Source organism: Erythrolamprus reginae, chromosome 3 (genome assembly GCF_031021105.1).
Source record: "Erythrolamprus reginae isolate rEryReg1 chromosome 3, rEryReg1.hap1, whole genome shotgun sequence".
Classification (NCBI taxonomy): Eukaryota; Metazoa; Chordata; class Lepidosauria; order Squamata; family Dipsadidae; genus Erythrolamprus; species Erythrolamprus reginae.
Window position 1 is genome coordinate 72383986 of NC_091952.1, and position 14976 is coordinate 72398961.

Consider the following 14976-nt stretch of genomic DNA (forward strand, 5'->3'; position numbering starts at 1 on the left):
GGGCACTATCACCATTTCCATAAGACCCTTGACATTGTTTCTTTAATCTTGTTTATAAACTTAAACAGATTTTAAAAAGTTCCCCATCCCTCCTCTCCCTCCCTCCCACCCTCCCCCTCTTTCCATGAATTCATTGAAAACATATTTGATGCCGGATTTCAAAAGAAACCGGAGCAGGCTGAGTTTTTAAGGATTTTCTGATGAAAAGTATGAAGTCGCTTGCTGCTGTCGTTCAGGCTTGGGATTCTCTCCCGCCCTCTCCTTTTGGGGGAGGGGGGGAAGTTTATGAAAAAAAAAATTCCACAACTGTAGATGGGGGGAGGATTTCTTTTCTCTGCTATTCATCTCCCTATTATTTTTTTTAAAGGTTCCTGGCTAGGGCTCCTTTTACAATACAGTACCACCACGTTCACTTTTAAACACTCTAATGCAGGGGTCCGCAAACTTGGCAAGTTAAATACTTGTGGACTTCAACTCCCAGAATGCTCCATCCACCTATACTGTACTATGCTGGCTGGAGAATTCTGGGAGTTGAAGTCCACAAGTCTTAAAATTGCCAAGTTTGAGGCCCTCTGGTTTAGAGTAGCTCTTGTTATTTTTGATGACTACCTTGTTATATCATAGAAACTTCATTGTTTTGTACTATTGATAATTAATGTTGAATTGTGCAATGTGGATATGTGATGTTATGGCTGGAGAATTCTGGGAGTTGAAATTCACAAGTCTTAAAATTGCCAGGTTTGAGGACCTCTGCTTTAGAGTGAATCTTATTATTATTTAATGATTACCTTATTATATCCTAGACATTTCATCATCATCATCATCATTATTATTATTATTATTATTATTATTATTATTATTATTAGTTATTATTATTAGTTATTATTATTATTTATTAGATTTGTATGCCACCCCTCTCCGAAGACTCGGAGCAGCTCACAACAAACAATATACAGTGTACAAATCCAATGTTTAAAAAACAGTTTACCCCCCCCCCTTATAATAAAAAGAAATCATACAACCCAAACAAACCATACATAAACCATAATAGCTAAGGGGTATATAAATTTCCCCATGCTTGGTGACATAGGTGGGTTTTCAGGAGCTTACAAAAGGCAAGGAGGGTGGGGACAGTCCTAATATCTGAGGGGAGGCGGAGTTGATTCCAGAGGGCAGGGGCCACCACAGAGAAGGCTCTTCTCCTGGGTCCCGCCAGATGGCATTGTTTTGTCCACAGGACCCGGAGAAGGCCAACCCCGTGGGACCTAATGCGGTCCTGAAGGTATTCTGGTCTGATGCCATGTAGGGATTTAAAGGTCATAACCAACACTTATTATTTTGTACTGAGGATATTTAATGTTCCATTGTGCAATGTAGATATGTCATGTTGTGGCTGGAGAATACTGGTAGTTGAAGTCCACAAGTCTTAAAGTGGCCAAGTTTGAGGACCCCTGCCTAAGGGCAGCAAGAGTTTTTATCAACCAAACCATCTTTTAAGAATGGAAAACTAAAGAGAGACGTTATCTTTGCTTACCGGGTATTTGGTGTTGAGTATTGTATACTTGTTAGGCTTCTATACCCGGCTTTCTTCCGGATATAATGAAAAAATATATATTCCCACATTCAAATTTTCACCCCTACCAGCTGGCTCAGAGATAGGCCAGTGGCTAAAGATGAACTTGAATCAGAATCTTTTTGATGTGTCTTCGGCATCCCTTATCAACCATCATCAACTCATCATCAACTCATCATCAACTCATCATCAACTCGCTCATCTTCGGCTAATAAAAAAAGTTAGCCGACTCATTTACCTATCAGCCTTTCCGCATTGTGGCCAGCCTAGATAAAGAGCAGTTGCGGGGTGGGGGGAAAGCCCAGCTTTCTTGACCTGACAGATTTGGGGAGGGGAAAAAGAGCTCTCTTAGGTTGACATCCAGCTGAGTGGAGCTGGGACCGAGACCTCTCCGAGCCCAGGATCGGTTTGAGAGACTCTTGGGTATCATTAAAAAAACCCCAGAGGAGCCATGAAACACGTTTTAAGAGAATAACAGCATAACCGAGCTGGAAGGGACCTTGGAGGTCTTCTAGTCCACTCTCCTGTTTAGGCAGGAAACCTATACCATAGGGCGGCATATAAGTCCTATAGATAGACGGACAGATGGACGGACAGAGAGAGGGGGGGAAGATGATTGATAGATGGGTGGGTGGGTGGGTGGGTGGACGGACGGACGGATGGACGGATGGACAGGCAGGCAGGCAGGCAGGCAGGCAGGCAGGCAGGCAGGCAGGCAGGCAGGCAGACAAATACTGTAAATACATTTCAGAAACATGGCTGTCCAATTTCTTCTTCAAAACCTCCAGTGTTGGAGCACTCATAACTTCTGGGGGGAAATTCAGGAGCTGGAGTGGCACAGTGATTGGAGTGCAGCACTGCAGGCTGTAGTTCAGAAGTTCAAATCTCACCACCGGCTCAAGGTTGACTCAGCCTTCCATCCTTCCGGGGTGGGTAAAATGAGGACCCAGATTGTTGAGAAGGATATGCTGATTTTGTAAACCACTTACAAAGGGCTGTAAAAGCACTATGAAGCGGTATGTATGTCTAAATGCTAAATACTATTGCTAAATTGTTCCACTTTGAATTGTTCTGTTAGGGAATTTTCTCCTTGGTTCTACGTTGCTTCATTCCTTGATTAGTTTCCACCCATTACTTATTGTTCTACCCTCAGGTGCTTTGGAGAAAATAGCTTAACTCCCTCTTCTTTGTGGCAGCCTCACGTTTAATGTGAACCTGCTTCAAGTGCAGGAAGGAGGGAGTGGAAGCTGGGTCCCCTTTTCCCTACTCGTCCGGTGGACCATGGGTGGGTGTGTTGATGGGTGTGTGTGTGTGTGTCCCAGATGTCGTTGCATCGAGCGCACGTTGTCGAATCCTTTCCACAGCCGGGGCCCCTGGAGAGATGCTTCCCTTGACGGAAGGGCGTAGCAAAGTGGACGGGCGGCGTTGTATTTCCCCGGGGTTGCGAATCAACCACCTCAGGCGGAATCCAGGAAGCCCCCCCCCCCGCCCCTTGCGCAGAAACCTGAAGGAAAGGAAAGCAGGAAAGGAGAGGGGGGGCGCTGCATATACACCTTGGCCTCTCTCTCAAAACATGGGACGCTTAAGGCTAATTAATAGCCCTAATGAAAATTTCGCCAAGGCGATAAATACATTAGGCCTCCAATCCTCCCGTCCCTCCACCCACCCACCCTCCCCCCTAAAAAAGAAGGGAGGGAGGGGAGGGCTTTAGCCTCTTTGCCTCTATTCAAGGGTACTTCAACATCTGCTCATTTAAGGGCAATTAATCATTTTGATATATGGTTTAAAATTGACCGCTTTCAAGGGACTTTCTTCTTCTTCTCTCTCTCTCTTTTTGACAAGAATAACAAAGCAATTTGCCAGAAGCCATCTTCTGGACATGTTATTAGCACAGATTTCATTTTAAAGAAGCCCCCCACCTTCTGTGGAAGGTACCTGCTTTTTAAAGGGCCAGCCTGATTCATTCCCTGAGCATCTTTCTTTCTTTCTTTCTTTCTTTCTTTCTTTCTTTCTTTCTTTCTTTCTTTCTTCCTTTCTTCCTTTCTTCCTTTCTTCCTTTCTTCCTTTCTTCCTTCCTTTCTTTCTTTCTTCCTTCCTTCCTTTCTTCCTTCTTCTCTCCCTCTCTTCTCTCTTTCTTTCCTTCTTTCTGTCTTCCTGTCTTCCTTCCTTCCTTCCTCTCATTCTTTCTCTCTCTCTTTCTGTCTTTCTGTCTGTCTGTCTTTGTCTTCCTTTCTTCCTTCCTCTCTCTCTCTTTCTGTCTTTCTGTCTTCCTCCCTCCCTCCCTTTCTCTCCCTTTCTCTCTCTCTCTCTCTCTCTCTCTCTTTCTTTCTTTCTGTCATTGTCTTCCTTCCTTCCTTCCTTCCTTCCTTCCTTCTTTCTTTCTTTCTTTGTCTTCCTTCCTTCCTTCTTTCTTTCTTTCTTCTCTACAAGATCAACCAATGAAAAGAAGGGGGGAAAGATGAGGGAGAAAAATAATCCAGAATTTTTTTTAAAAACCTGGCACCTTCTCTGCTGGGTCTCATATCTTAGGATTCCTGTTGCCAATGCAAGGGCATCTCATGAGATTAAAAAGAGACCTCTGTCTCAGTTCTCATGCACAGAGAACTCAACATTTCTTTTCTGTTTGTCTTAGTTGCTGCTAAATGTTTAATGCACATACCACCACCTCCATTGGCTGTTCTTATTTTAAAAGCACAGGGACCGAAGCATAACAATAAAGGTTTTATTTTTATTTTTATTTAAAATGCATTATTCTGAGATATGAAATATGGTTCCTTTTTTATCATACAGATTTGCATGCTATGTGAGGAAAATCCAGTGTTGTGCAGTGGTTAAGACGTTGGATTAGAGCATAGAGATCCAGCTTTCAATTAAGTACTTAATTAAGTGTAATTTTAATTAACTCCCCATCTCATATAGTCACTCATTGCTATGGAAATTCAGTAGGCGATTTTCTTTCTAAGCACCCAACATACAGCACAGGAGTATTATAGGGAAAAATCTGGAGAAGAGTCTGAGTGTCTGAAGGAAAGTAGGATCTCAATCCAACATGCTACTTTCTGTGAGAGGTGATGCTCTGCAGGAAATGAGAACTGAAGAGTAGTCACTGGCAACTGAATAGAGTAGATTAGAGTAGAGTAGAGTAGAGTAGAATAGAACAGAACAGAACAGAACAGAACAGAACAGAACAGAACAGAACAGAATAGAATTCTTTATTGGCCAAGTGTGATTGGACACACAAGGAATTTGTCTTGGTGCACATGCTCTCAGTGTACATAAAAGAAATGATAGGTTTATCAAGAATCATCAGGTACAACACTTAGTCCGGATACATAAAAGCAGTGAAATCATATTAGGAACCAGTCAGTATAAGTTGTAAGGATACAAGCCTTATAGTGCTCAGAACTGCACTACAAATGAAGAAAACACACAATTTTTTTCATACATTTTTCAATGGGACAGAAAATTCAAACCTGTATAAGCACATTGGCCTTTGTGAATAATAAAAAAAAACCTTGATGATAAAACCGTCAGGTTGGGTTCTTTATCTACTTTTCATCTACCAAGACTACTTTCTACTCTGTTCATGAACCAATTGTGAATATCAGTACATTTTTATTTAAAATGAACTAAAGAAAGTTCTGAAACATTTACTGGTAGTTGTCCACTTAAAATCACAAACTGAGTCCAAAATGTCCACTATTAGGCCAGACAGTTGTTAAGTGAGCTTTGCCCTATTTTATTACCTTTCTTGCCATAGGTGTGAATTGCTGCAATTGTTAGGTTAGTAACACAAATGTGTTCCCCATTGGCTTTCCTGTTGACTTTATTTGTCAGAAGGTTACCAATGGTGATCACATGACTCTAGGCATACAGCAACTATCATAAATACTGTATTTTTCAGAGTATAAGACACACTGAAGTATAAGGCACACCTTAGTTTTGGGGGAGGAAAACAAGGGGGAAAATTCTGCCTCTGCCCCCCCAGCAATTTACCTCCCAGCAAACAGTACATAAGATATACACTGTTTGCCGTGTATTTCGGTGCATGTGTGTCTGACCTATAGAAAGAATTGGAGAAATGCACATTATGGCAGTATATTAATGCCAGAAAGCTTTATTTAATGTACTCACCCTAACTCCTCCCAATTATTTAAATAGATCTACTCCAAACATGACTAAGTCAGGGTTTAACTCAGCTGCCTTATCTTAATACTAAAACAGGACATGGTTACATTTCATATTATACTTTTACAGATCTTTAAAATTGATGTGGCTTTCTGGAAGTATACCTTATTCTCTGCTATTTAAAAGAAGGTACAATAGCACTGGGCCTCCTCAGATCCAGCATTTATTTTAAAAAGCTTCTTCATTTTGTTAAGTTGCCTACAACAATAATAAAGCAGTCTTTAAAATATAAGTCTAATAATTTGAAAATTCTATAGTCATTTATAGTTATTGACTTGATTCCTTGCATCCAGTTTCAGCAGTCTCATTAACACAAGAAAATAAAATTCTGCCTCTGCCTCTATCTCCCAGCAATATGCCTCCTTGCAGCTAGTTTCAGTTTTAGCACATGGCCTGCCTGTAGTGTTTTGAATCAGCTGTGGGTCAGGAGGCTGAAAATCAGTTGCTTGTGCTAATCAGGTTCTTTGATGTTTTCTGCAAGGAGGTAAATTGCTGGGAGGCAGAGGCCAAAGGGGGGGGGGATTGGGAAGTTACATTTGGTGTATAAAATGCACCCAAGTTTTCATCCTCTTTTTGTGGGTAAAAAGGTGCATGTTATACTCTGAAAAATATGGTACATACCAGTTTCCAAGCATCTGAATTTTGATCATGTGATTGTGTGGATTCTGTTATAAGTGTGAAAAATGGTCATAAGTCATCTCTTTTTCAGGGCTATTGTAATTTGAATGGTCACTAAACGAATGGTTGTAAGTCAAGGATTATTTGAATGACAAACGCTTGTTCCCAACAACACAATTACAATACCAGAATTCTTTTTCAAAAGATCTTCAGATAAATGAAAGCACATTTTTCTTTTAACTGCAGTGACACCTGGACAGAAGAGGTTGTTCTAATTCTGCATGACCAACAAACCCAGATTGTTGAGAATACTTAAGATGAACTGGGTGGACAAGTTTTATTTTATTGAGCGGGTAGCACCTATAAGGAGAAACGCATGCATTATGTTATATAGTGAATATTCAGGAATTATGTGACAAATGGGCAGAGCATCTTGATATGTAAAAAGTCCTAGACATAAGGTGGCAAATTGGGGTTGAGGTTTCCTTCATTCATGTTTAGGAGATGTCAGTGTCGTTGCTCTTCTGTTTATAAAGGGCTTCAGCTGTGGGTGTGTCAAGTGAGAGACTTGTGATAGGTCAACTATGAGTCATCAGTGAGTCTCGTGATGGGTCTTCTGATGAGATTGCATCAGGTCTGGGTCATTGGGGGGTGAACTGCTGGTAAGAGAGTTCTGTGAGTTGGTTGAAGGTCAGTTGGCTGTGCCAGAATCTATGGATTCTAAAGGATTCGTAGGCTGGTTGTAGGCAGTGATGGGCTACCAAAATTTTTACCACCACACTGTGTGCGTGGCTTATGCATTTTGTTTCAATATCTTTCAGTGCAAATTGGGTGCTCTTGGGTGGAGCTGCAAATTTTGCTACTGGTACTGCGTTCTTGACCGTACCCATAGGAACCCATCTCTGGTTGTAGGTCAGTGTGTCTGTTGATGGAATTGCTTGTGCAGTGCCAGGCTTCAATCAACTCGTGAGTGTAGCTGGTGGTAATGTAGAAGTTGACTTTTATGTTGCTCTAATCAAACTGATGCTGATAGTATGGGTAGAGATTAAGGATTTGAGATTGTGGTGCTTGACTGGTTTTTAATTGACATGATGTTTCTCCCACATAGAATAGGTTGCAATGGTTACAGATGATTTTGTAGATTACATTGTTTATTTCATCCTTCTGTACTTTGTCTTTGGTTCTGGATAATTCCTGGTGGAGTGTGGCTGTGGGTTTGTGGGCTGTTGTATATGTAGCTTGGCGAACGAACTGTCAACTTTATAATTGCTATACGTATATATATGGGGCTGTGATTCTGAATGATCTTTTATCATGGTTTGGAGGCCCTGCCTCTTTATTATATCACAGATCCCTTCTTTTTAGATTATTCCTTTTTTCCCCATCAATGATGTAACGTTTAAATGAGTTTAAAACACTCATTACTTCCAGAAACCTGCTTGGTAAAAGTTTCTGGTAAAAAAACAAAAGCTTTAGCTAATTCAACAAGTGCCAGAAAGTATACATGCCCTCTTATCAGAAAGTATTTATTATTTTTTTCATTCTCTCCCTTTCTCTCTCAGCTACATATAGCAATTCCTCTTTCTTGAGCTAATAGAGTATAAAATGTATTTTACAACAGTTTTACCTACAGGTGACTTGCTCTTTATTACTGGATGTGGGCTAAAATCAATACTTCTGCAACTAGAAGATCATTTATTTTGTGGGTCTTTTCCTAGCGTGTCTTAGGAGTGGGGCTGCTGCTAAGCTTGCAAAGCTATGATGAAGAATTATGTTGCTCTAGCTTAGTCTCCCTCCTGCTTCCAAGCTATTTATGGAATTAAATATGTGTGGATTTTCAGACCAAGTCTAGTGCATCACTTAGCTGGCTTTGTAATACTGTGGAGATGAAAATTCCTTTAACATGCTCCATTTTCTTAAAGGGTTGGGGAATCGACACATTAGAAATGGTGATAGCTGTGTGTCATATGTTTGCTGCTTCCATTTTACTGCAAAAGACATGATCGCATAGAAGCCATCAAAATAGTCTCTTGCACAGACCTGCTGAAGTAGGAATGGGGGTGGGAGGAGAATCAATATAGGAAGGTTTGCACAGAGCTTTTTAATTGGAATCTGGGCTAGATTATACAAGGTATCCAAGCATACATGAAGCTTCCCATCTGACAACTTGAATGGCAGGCAGGTAAAGAAACTGATTTCTGCCCACACCAGAACCTTGGCAACTTTAACACATGTGGACTTCAATCCTCAGAATTCCCCCAACCAACCTGGAATTCTGGTAGTTGAAGTCCACATGTCTTAAAGTTGCCAAGGTTGACAAACACCGATTTAACCTACGGTAATGAAGGATTTGCTCCTATTAAGTGAATGAAGAACTCAGTTTTTGAATCACAGACATCCAGGAGAAGGTGGAATTTTCATCCAAATATCTTGGAATTTATAAGACAAAAACAAGGAAATGCAAGATAAAAGAATCGGGAAGGGAAGAGAGGGAAAGGAAGGGTGGTTATTGTTTGCAAAATCTCACCAGATATGTCTAAATGTATACTGCTCAAAAAAAATAAAGGGAACACTCAAAGAACACACCCTAGATCTGAATGAATGAAATATTCTCATTGCATACTTTGTTCTGTACAAAGTTGAATGTGCACAACAACATGTGGAATTGATTGTCAGTGTTGCTTCCTAAGTGGACAATTTGATTTCACAGAAGTTTGATTTACTTGGAGTTATATTGTGTCCTTTAAGTGTTCCCTTTATTTTTTTTTGAGCAGGACATTTATTACTCTTTATTAAATAAAATGCAAAATAGAATTTTGTTCCCGAGGCAATAAAAAGTGGCCTGAGTAATTTTTAGTGGCATTGCTCTGATCTAGTAACATGTTAACAACACAGTTACTTAAATACATATAGTCCTCAGTTTACCACCAGTTGTTTAGTAACCAATGTTATGATGGATCCTGAAAAAACTACTTACAAGCAAAGTTCCAATGGCTGCTCCAGTGTTTACATGACTCCATTTTGGACACTCAGCAATTGGTCAGCAATTTATTTATTTTATTTATTCATTTGTCCAATACACAATACATATGGAAGAGAATAGACATGAAATAATATATATAAATATAATATGTAAAAATAGAGGAGAAGATATATGAAAGGAAGAAAATATATATGATATATGAGATAAAGGAAAGACAATTGGACAGGGGACGAAAGGCACACTAGTGCACTTATGTACGCCCCTTACTGACCTCTTAGAAACCTGGATAGGTCAATTGTGGATAGTCTATGGGAGAAATGTTGGGAGTTAGGGGTTGACACTATTGAGTCCGGTAATGAGTTCCACGCTTCAACAACTCGATTGTTAAAGTCATATTTTTTACAGTCAAGTTTGGAGCGGTTAATATTAAGTTTGAATCTGTTGCGTGCTCTTGTGTTGTTGCGGTTGAAGCTGAAGTAGTCATTGACCGGTAGGACGTGGCAGCATATGATCTTGTGGGCAATACTTAAATCGTGTTTTAGGCGCCGTAGTTTTAAGCTTTCTGGACCCAGGATTGTTAGTCTATTTTCGTAGGGTATCCTGTTTCGAGTGGAGGAGTGAAGGGCTCTTCTGATGAAATATCTTTGGATGTTTTCAAGGGTGTTGATGTCTGAGATGTGGTATGGGTTCCAGACAGATGAGCAGTAGTCTAGGATGGGTCTGGCAAAAATTTTGTAGGCTCTTGTGAGTAGTGTGACATTGCCTGAGCAGAAGCTGCGTAATAAATGAGCCTTAAGCGAATTCCCACTTCCAGGTGAATTTGCAGTTGTTAGATTATTAGACAATCTTCTTTTAAAAATGGGTTATTATTTTGTGATTACAGTACTGTTATTATTATTTTGGTGTCATCATAACTACTCCTTGTTTAGTGACTACAATTAGGAAGGAAAAGGTGGTGGTTATACACAATAGTTATTAGGTGGGGGAAAGCACACTATTGAGAGTATACCGTACTTGAGACTGCACCTTTGTTATTTCTGCATATACATTGAAGCATTAGAGGTGGGTTTATGTTGTCTTACTCTATAGCTTAATGGAAGTATGCCGCTCCAAGTCTTTGTATGCCGTTCTGAGTCTTTGGAGAGGGGCGGCATACAAATCAAATCAAATCAAATCAAATCAAATCAAATCAAATCAAATCAAATCAAATCAAATCAAATCAAATCAAATCAAATCAAATCAAATCAAATCAAATCAAATCAAATCAAATCAAATCAAATCAAATCAAATCAAATCAGAAAGAAAGAAAGAAAGAAAGAAAGAAAGAAAGAAAGAAAGAAAGAAAGAAAGAAAGAAAAAGAGTGGAATAGGAGAGCTTGCCTTGGCCAATTCGCTGTGGCCAATTCACCACGGCCAATTCACCATGGGACAAGATGCAGCATGACAATTCAACAATTCAATTTAATTATTTAAAATATTTTTTAAAAAATTGTTGTTTACATTTCGTTTTGTCCCTCCTTTGACAACCATTCTTTAATGATTTTATTCCACTATTTTTTTCAATATTAGTATAACTCTTGTCTCGTGGCAAGTTATCCTGCAAATTATTCATAGAGAATTGTCCCATAGTCAGTTGGCCATGGCAAGTTGGCAGTGGGGAATTGGCAATTGTGATTGTCATAGACCCATCTGGTGTGCTTTTATATCAAATTGAGTAAGACTACATAAGAATCTTTGATACAGTAGTCAGTTTGATAGGGGAGAGAGAAAGAGAGAGAGAGAGAGGAGGGTGGATTGGTGATAGATATGTAAAGAAGTATCTGATGCAATGACATCCAACTCCAAATGAAATCAGAAACATAACATGAGCGTTTGTTTACTCTTTAAAGGCATATCAAAACAAATTGATGTCTCTCTATGCTAACTAGAAAATAAAAGGACAGAGAAATTGGCAGAAAATCTCTTGAAGTCTTGAGGATATCATAAAACTGGTCTTTCTCTGGTTGCCATCCAAGTGATGGCAAAGCCTTGAATGATGATATATCCATCCCCAAGTAGGCTCACATGAGAATTGACAGGTCCACAAATTAAGTTGGTTCATTTGAAACATGGTGTGTGCCATTGACGCTTGCTGCCTTAAAATAAAACATTGCACTCGCCTGAATTTATATCTAATTTCTCTGATATTATGCTAATGTAGGCAGGCTATTTTCAAATATTGATTTCTGGCCCCATGCCATTATGTATAAGTTCTAAAAAAAGAGAAACAAATGAGTATTTAAAGCTAGGCACATGCTTTTTAATGATTCTATGGCATGTGTGTAGCCTGTTACAGTATATCATGACAAAATAGAACAATTGTACCATTATTTCAATTTGCAAACACAACCCTACTATGCATTAATGTATAAACTGTTCTGTTTTGGTCTTTTTATGGAAAAAGAAGTGTGATAAAAGTCATTGAGTTAATATTCTGCTGAAACAAAAACGTTCTTTCAATCAGCTATATGTGTGTTCAATAGGCTGAACCATAAGCGGTTTTATGAAAGACACAAGGGCACCATTTGATATTAGTCAGTATTTTATATCATGGTTAATTTTCCATAGCATGGGTTGCTTCTCTTTTAGTGGATGAGAAGGGAACATTTGTATTATGACCTAAGTGTCAGAGCCCACTGCAACAACATTGCCAAAAAGGAACTAAGAGTTATTAATCTAATCTTGCATAGCTTCTTCTCTGGCAATATTACACTACTAACAGTGAAGGGCTACCAAAATTTTTACTACTACACTGTGGGTGTGGCTTATGCAGGATGCCCTGCATTTTTTTCAACATCTTTCAGTGCAAAATGGGTGCTATGGGGTGGAGCTCTATTTTCACTACCCCACTGTGTTCCCGCCCCCTGTCCAGGCAGTAGCCCATCCCTGACTACTAACCAGCATACAAAATATTTGCTAGACTAATTATTGAAAACAGCTCACCTGTCTGGAACCTGCACTGCATATCAAATATCAATAAAATCGAAAGAGTCCAAAAGTATTTCACAAGAAGAGTCCTCCACTCCTCTGCTAGCAACAGATTTTAAGATTTAAGATTTAATTGGATTTCTTTGTCGCTCCTCTCCAAGGACTCGGGGCTGCTCACAGCATATACAGAAAACAGTAATAAACAATCCAATTAATAATGCATTAAAAAAAATCCTTAAAATTCTGATTAAAAAAACCAGAATACCTTATTCCATCAGACTTGAAATTTTGGGCTTAGATAGCCTAGAACTTAGTTGCCTTCGATCTGACCTAAATGTAGGTCATAAAATCATCTACCACAATGTCCTACTTGCAATGATTTCTTCAGCTTCAACCGCAGCAATACACAAGCACACAATTGATTCAAACTTAATGTAAACCAAACTTAATGTAAACTCGACTGCAGAAAATACTTCAGCAACAGAGTGATCAGTGCCTGGAATCACAGGTGGGCAGCAGGCAAGACGGGGTGGAACACAAGTCCACCAGTGGAAATTTATTTATTTATTTATTGGATTTGTATGCCACCCTTCTCCGAGGACTCGAGGCGGGTCACAACATAAATGAAGCTGTGTACCCAGCTCCAGATGACCATCCCACCCTCCCATCCTCCTCCTCAGAAAGCGCCAGTGAGACCAGTACCCAGCACCGGCAGGAGTTGCAGGGGGCCCATTTCCTCCCCCATTTTTTCTCAATAACTGATTGGCACACGTTCGCCTAGCTACAAAGCTTGAGGCAAGGGGCGACCCAGGAAAGAGAGCGCGGGAAACACAAAGCAAATTGTCACCCCAGAGAGCAACACTGGTGAGGTTGTAACAGCTCACTTGAACGATGATGATCGTTCAAGCCACTCCCACCTGGTCACATGGCCAGCAAGTTACTCCTACCCAGTCACGTGACCATCAAGCCACACTCACAAAATAAGCCACACCCAGAGCGTGGCAGTAAAAATTTTGGCTGCCCATTACTGCCTGGAATGCACTACCTGACTCTGTGGTTTCTTTCTCAAACCCCAAAAACTTCATTCTTAGACTGTCTACAGTCGACCTCACCCCATTTCTAAATGGTCTGTAAGGGGCATGCATAAGTGCACCATTGTGCCTACCGTCCCTATGCTACTGTCCTATTGCTTTATTTACCTGCACTTACTTTGCTAATGTTTATGTTTATACCAATACCTACTATCTCATACATGTTTGACAAACAAAATAAAATAAATAAAATGTATTTTTCTGCAAACAATGCAACACTTTCATCTGAAGTCAATTTCCAAATTCTTGGCAGGCTCTCACAAAAAAGATGAGCATCATGCCATTATTATTATTATTATTATTATTATTATTATTATTATTATTATGTGGTTAGCTCTGGCCCAGCTCCTGCCCCAAGGACTGTGGATGTGGGGAAGACACCCACATGCTGCAGGCCTGTTTTGCCCCCGGTGGAATCTGCTGATGAAGGCTCCTCTGACCAAGAAGACATGAGTGACAGGGAGGAGGAGAGTGTGGCAGACAGCTCAGAAGGAGATCAATTATCTAGCTCCTCCTTGGATTCAGAACAAGAGTTAATAATACAGCCACGCATGTGGAGAGCGATGCATAGGCAACAACAACTAAGAGATTATTATCAAAGAAAATGAGGCCACCTATGGTTGGGTGGGGCTGTGGTAATTAGTGAGGCTGCTATAAATAGCAGCCTGTGGGTTTGGCCATTGTGGAGGATTATCTGATCCTTGTGTTTCGTGACTGCTTTACTGACTTTGACCTTTTGTGTGCTGACTTTTCCCCACTTTGAAACTAAACCAGAGCAAAGTGTGTTTCACTTTGTGAAAGAAGAAGGACTGTTGAATTGCCTCACAGCTGCAACCCGCCCTGAGTTCACGGAGAGGGGCGGCATACAAATCTAAATAATAAATAAATAAATAAATAAGTATCACAGAACTGATAAGGGACTTGTAAAAATTACCAGTTTGTTTGGAGACCAGTGCTCTTTGCTATACAAAAAGAGGGCTTAGTTTAAGTGAATTTTCATTATAAAGAACATTGTTTTGAATTTTCAAACGTGTGTGTGTGTGTCTGAAATTTGTACCTGTGAATTTTTGGGAGGAGTGTACCAGAGAGCCCGACAGAACATTATTATTATTATTATTATGTCAGTACAACACAGCAAACGAGATCACTATGCTGGATTTCGTATTTCATCACCAGTCGGGCGCTTCCCAAGCACCTAGGACTGCGTGATGTATTATTATTATTATTATTATTATTATTATTATTATTATTATTATTATTATTATTATTTTATTTATTATTATTTTATTTATTATTATTTATTATTATTATTTATTAGATTGTATGCCGCCCCTCTCCGTATCTTGGTAGCCGCCTGATATTTGGGGGCAGGTCCCTGAATTCTAGTCAGCAATACCACTGGAATTTTGGGTATCGTGGTCCTAATATATTTGGAGAGTTTCCAGTTGAGAAGGGAAAAAAACCTCATTGTATAGACATTTGATTATTGCACACATTCTACTATACATTGGGAGCTCAACATAATCCCATTTCATTGTTCATCTTTTGGTGGTTGA